This window comes from Eublepharis macularius, chromosome 5 (genome assembly GCF_028583425.1).
Source record: "Eublepharis macularius isolate TG4126 chromosome 5, MPM_Emac_v1.0, whole genome shotgun sequence".
Taxonomy (NCBI): Eukaryota; Metazoa; Chordata; class Lepidosauria; order Squamata; family Eublepharidae; genus Eublepharis; species Eublepharis macularius.
In genome coordinates, this window is record NC_072794.1 from 59178730 (window position 1) to 59185233 (window position 6504).

A 6504-nucleotide genomic window follows, 5' to 3' on the forward strand; every position below is an offset into this window, starting at 1 on the left:
CACCAACAGGAGAAAAATGGAGGCAAATGCAGGAGCACCACCATCATATGCCTGTCCTCACTAATGTTAGCAGTGGGAGAAAAAGTGGGGAGGGGGGAGGAAATGGTAGGGACAGGAGATTGCCCGCTGTAATCAGGCAAATGGTAACTGTAAAAGTTTTGGCTAAAAGTTTATTTCATAAAGAAAGACTCTGTAGTTGAACAATATGGATTTTCCCAGTGCCTGATTTCATTCCGACTGAGGTTCCTACCTCACTTTCTGTTGATATCCACACTGTTTTAAAAACAAGGATTGTTTAGGCTAGCTGCACAGGTATAAATTAGCAGTTAACCATCAGGCAGTCAACAGTGTGTTTCATTCCCAGGCACATTTTCCATGTGTGCTCATGATGTCCCCTAGAGGAGTTTTTAGATACAGGAAATAGGGTTACCAACTTCAGGATGGGAAATTGCTGGAGATTTGGGGGTGGAGCTTGATGGAATAGGCAACAGCATGCCTTGGACACTGGGTGGTGCTGCATGTTTCTCTGTGTGTCTGTGTAATTTTCTTGATAGAAAGCTGCTTTTCCTTGTCTAATGTGGGCATGCCTCCTGACTCCCCCACTGTCTCTGCGTCTCTTGGGAGACTCTCCTTCTTGCCTCGTGGCTTTCCAAGGGTAAAGATGTTTTTCTCAGAGTTCCTGCCGTGAAGACCTCATCAACACACCCACACCAGCCTCAGTGCTGGTCAGCTGGCTGTTGATAAATAGGGAAAGTGACTCTCTATACTGGGACTCTTTATTTCTACTCCAAGGTGTTGTCATGAATGGAACCTAAGTTCTATCTTTTTTACAATTTGATTGTGGAAAACACTTCCAGCTAAGTAACTCTGCTACCAAATGAAATATAATGAATTCTAATAGTGTTAGTTGGACCCAGATCTCAATTTAAGAAGTCAAGATTTTTAAACTCAAGAGTTTTTTTCTCCTCTCTATCTAGCCTGTTAGGCTGAGTGGCCTAACAGTCCCTGTCAGGCTTCAACACGCAGAGAAGCCTTCCTTTTAAACTTTTTGACTGGCTGAGTTTACCTCCACCACATATAGTCAGAAAATAAAAAGGAAATAAAAGTTTTTTCAAGAGAATTAATTTTTGAAGTTTTTAAGAATGTCAAAAAGACAGGCTTTATTTGAAACCACTGGTAACATAGTGTCATCTGCGTATCTCAGATTGTTAATATTCCTTCCATCAATTTTCACCTTCTTCTAAATCTAATCCATCTTTCCTTATGATATGCTCCACATAGAGATTGAACAGACAGAGATAATATGCATCCTTGTCAGACGCCCTTGCCAACTGGAAACCATTCTGTTTCTCCATATTCTGTCCTAACAGTAGCCTCTTGTCCAGAGTACTGGTTGCACATCAAAACAGATGTCGTGGCACCCCCCCTCCATTTCTTTTAACACTATCCACAACTTTTCATGATCCACATGGTCACAAGCTTTACTGTAATCTAAAGAAACATAGGCTGATTTTCTTCTGAAATTCCCAGGTATGTTCCATTAACCATTGTAAATTTGCAATGTGATCTCTAGTGTCTCTTCATTTTCTGAATCCATCTTCAACAACTGGCATTTCTCGTTCCATATATGGCAAGAGTCTTTGCTGTAGAATTTTGAGCATCACTTTGCTTGCATGGGAAATTAAAAAGATAGTCCAATAGTTGCTGCACGCTTTGGCACCCCTTTTTTTGGAATTGGAGTGTACTGTAGACTGAGTGCGTGAGCCATTGTTATGCTTTCCATATTTGTTGACAGATTCTTGTTAAGATTCTGATGGACTCCATTTCTGTAGCTTGAAGTAGCTCTATTGGTATTCCATCTACTCCAGGTGCTTTGTTTCTCTCAATTGCTTTGAGTGCAGCTTTTATTTCACTTTCTAGTATTTCTGGTTCTTCATCAAAAGATTCTTCGTCTTTTTTGTATAGTTTTGTACAGTTCTTCGGTGTATTGTTTCCATTTTTCCTTTATTTTGTCCTGATCAGATACTGTATTCAAGTCAAGTCAAATAAAAGTTTATTGCAGTTTGTAACCAGGATAGGATACTGTATTTCCGTGTTGATCTTTCAGCATCCCAAGCCGTGGCTTGAATTTCCCTTTGATTTCTTGGATCTTTTGGAACAGATCTCTTGTTCTTCCTTTTTTGTTGTTGTCTTCTATTTCTTTGCACTGGTTATTATAATAGATTTCTTTGTCTCTGCGTAGAAGTTGCTGAAAAGCTGCATTTAGAATTTTGACCCTATTTCAGTCACCTTTTGCTTTTGCTTCTTGTTTATCTTTACTACAAAAAAGCGCACATGGGAGAAAATACCCAGGAGCTAACAAAAGATTCTTCCACTCTTAGGTTAACACCACTCATTCAATGACATAATAATGCTATAATCAATTCTATTAAAGTGCAAGGTGCTAAAGTGATACAAGTGTCATAAATAATCCACAATAATATACAATAATAGAAATATGCCAATAAATATACAATCAATAAATATGTCAATAAATAGTACAGATAAATTCATTACTAATCCATGATCTCAGAGCATACCAGATGTAACAGGTACAATCCATTTAAACTCCCAAATGTATTTCTTCTTATTCATTTACTTGTAACAGTTTCAAAGAATTCCAGCACTGGGTCACAGCCGGCTTGCAGGTAAGTAAGACTCTTAAATGTTCATAGTCATTCATAACAATATATTTCTTTTTCTTATTTTGCAGATTAGAACTTGGCTTGTGGAACGCTGGTCCTGGTTCCACCCAACAAGCTGCTAGCCTCGCTTGTTTCGCACGTCTTGTACTATCTCAAGGGCTGTTTCTTCATGAACAATTATAATGGGTCCATAACTTCCCGGATGTACCCAGTCTTTCTTATGTGATGGAAGTAAGAAGAAATACATCCAGGAGTTTAAACAGATTGTACATGTTACTCACATCTGACATGCTCTGAGATCGTGAATTAGTGATTATGGCATTGTTATGCCATTGAATGAGTGGTGTTAACCTATGAGTGGGAGAATCTTTTGTTAGCTCTTTAGCAATTTTAAGTTTCCTCAGTCATTCATTTAGACTTCTCCCTTCTTTTGGCTACGGAATAGTCTTTGCAAAAGACTGAAAATGACCAACAGCTTTGCAAGGTACAATATAGAAAAAGGAGTTAAGGAGTTAGCACTTGAGCTTTGCAGGCATTCACTTGTACTGCAAGTTGTGACTTAGGCAAGCAGCTGTTTAAACACACACACACACACACAGACTATAGCCTTTACCCCAAAGCTAATGCATGCCAATTTTCAAATAAATTGGAGAAGGGTCCCAGTTTGAGGGGCAATTAATATAAAGGCTCATGAATCTAAAAGCTGAAAGCTACGTGTGCAATTACTATGAAATATGGGGAGGCATTTGTACCACCAAAGAGATTCTCACAAGGACAGGAAACATGCAATTGGTGTTCAAAGAAATTAGGGGAAATGCAGTTGATTGAACAGGAAGCATTTAATAAGCCATCTAAGTAAAAAGATATTTTATTTCTGGTATGTATGGTCGGGGGAGGGGGAGAGACAAGAGATACAAAACTGACATATGGGAGACATTCAATCAGTCATTGAATTAGATATTGTATTACTTATATATGTTTTGCCTTTAATTGACTGTTAAACTGGAACCCATTCCCATCTCTTTAACATTTGGCAGAAATAATCCCTTGAGGGAGAGGTCCAATTCTTAAAAATTCTATACCATTTTTTAAAAAAAGCTGTAGCCAGAAATACATTTTGGCATTAATTGTCCATAAGGTTCTGGCCCTTTCTCCTGTCTTAAATTTAACAGCTAATATTCTTTGAATGAGAGGTACAACTGCTTATAAATGCATCCCTACAATGATGGTGAAAACAAAGAAATTACAGCTGGAAATTGATTTTGAACTTAATTGTCTATAAAACCATGTGCCTTTTGCACGTCTGTTTGCAAGTTGGCAAGCTTGATTTCTTTTGTTGAAGGGTAAAATCCCTGAAAAAAATTGTCATCCTAAATTGGACAGAAAACAAAAAAGTTGCAGGTGGAAATGTGTTTCCCATTGAAACCAAAGGGGGGGAAATGCTGCTGCAGGATCATGTGATGACAAGAGAAGCTCGCAGACTCACTGGCAGGCTGGATTGGCACTGAGGGCAAGATGCGGTGGAGGCGTGGTCAGGCCAGAAGAGGAGGAGCGTCCATCCCTCCTCCTGTCCAGCCGCATAGTCAGCGACATTCCTTCAGGATTGCTGGCAGGAGCAACACATTCTCCACCCACCCTCTGCTCCGGGCAGCACGGGATGGTTGTCACAACTTTATGGGTTTGAGGCATTGGGCCAGATCCTAAAAGGGTGAGTGGGCACTTGGGCAGCTCACCCCAGGCATTTTTCCTTGGATGAGGGATCCTCTCCCTGAAAATTAGTTCTCAATTGGTTGGAAAAATGAAGAACTTACCATCAGTAATGTATTTTAACTTGGCTTATAAAATTGGGAGCATTTCTTCTGTTGACAGGTACCAGGTTTTATCCCAACAGCATTTCTGCTAAATCTCTTCTGATTCCTCTTCACATTATAATCACCTTCCAAAGTGGCTTTTTCCCACTTGAGTCCCATGAACCCCAGCATAGGCTTTTCAGCAGTCAAAAAGGGCCTCATTTATAGCCCTCTTTCACCAGTGGAAAAACTGGTAGAAGAAGTCAGTAACTGAGAGACCATGGCTCAATAGGAGAGTAACTGCTTGCATTCATAAGGTCCGCACCATTACCAGTTTGAAAAATCAGGTAACAGGTCTGGAGAGAAGCGGCCCTTGCTGGAGGGCAGGAAGAAGGGAATCGCCATCTTTGAGAGGGGAAGGGTCGCGGCCTCAGCGGAAAAGGAAGTAGGCCATATTGGATTATAAAATCATAGAGAGACCATAGAGAAAAGACACCCGACATTTTGGACCCTTTAAAATCAATTTATGCAAGAAGACCGGGACATTTGAAATAAAAAAGGTACTAAATTTAACGCCACGGAGCTAAGGAAGAGAGCGGACTCGTGGGAGCGAGCCAAAGCAAGCCCCACGATGTCGAAGAAAGAGTGGCAATCGGCAATAGAAAACCTGGATAAAAAACTTTTGGAGGTGATTAAAGAATTTAAAGACATGAAATTGGAGCTGATCAAAGAGGTTAAACAGACAGTAAAATCGGAGCTGTCAGAAGTAAAATCGGAGCTGTCAGAAGTGAAGAAAGGTATGGAAACAATACAAAGTGAACTACAAGAGACGCAGCAGAGAGTTAAAACAGTAGAAGGAGCGATGGAGAACTTAGCAGATACGCAACAAACAGAGATGAGGCTGATGAGGGGAAGGATGGCGGTTGCGGAAAGTAGACATATGGAGAAGCAGCTGAGATTTCGCGGCCTGCCGGAAATGGAAGGAAAGACAGCGCAAGAGCAGATGACGGAGGTGTTAGCTGAATACCTGGGGAAGGAGGAGGAGGAAGTTGTGGCTATCCTAGATGTGGCATATCGTGTGAACTCGAGAATTGCAACCCAGAGGAAAGTACCAAGAGATGTGATTGTACAATTTACAACAAGAAACATGAAAGAGAAGATCGTGACTAAACAGTTTCAAGATCCATTGGAGATCGATGGCAAGACAATCATTATAATGAAGGAACTACCCAGATCAGTGTTACTAGATCGGAAAAAATATAAAGCGCTAATCCAGATGTTGAAGGACATGAAAATCAGGTACAGATGGGAGCTCCCAGAGGGTTTGTCCTTCGAATTTGGAGGTGCCAAAAAGCGTATTAGATCTGAGCGGGAGATGGAGCGATTTATAAGGGACAATGAAAAAGACTTACCAACAAGATTATGAATATGGAGTGTAAAGTATTATCTTGGAATGTAAATGGACTAAATTCACCGAATAAGAGAAAAAATATTTTTCACTGGCTACTAAAACAAAAATGTGATATTGTTTGTTTGCAAGAGACTCATATTCGAAAACAGGATGTAAAATATTTAAAACTGGGAAAATTGGGCAAGGACTTTGTAGCGGCCTCAAGTAAGAAAAAAAGAGGAGTGGTGTTGTATGTAAAAGAGGAGCTACAACCAAAATTCATAATGAAAGATGTGGAAGCCAGATTTGTAGCAGTGGAATGTACTTGGAACCTAAAGAGAGTGTTGGTAGTCGGAATTTACGCACCTAATGGTGCAAAAGAGTGCTTCTTTGAGGATTTGAGGAAGCATTTAGACGATCTTTCATATGATCAGATAATTCTTGCTGGAGACTTCAATGGAGTGACAGACTTGGAACTGGATAAAAAGACTACAATGGCACAAAAGAAAAGAGGACTATTACCAAAGCTCTTTTTTGAGCTGATTTAACAAGAGACTCTTGAAGATGTATGGAGGAGAGAATATCCTAAAAGCAGACAGTTTACTTTTTATTCTGCAAGGCACTCCACATTATCAAGAAT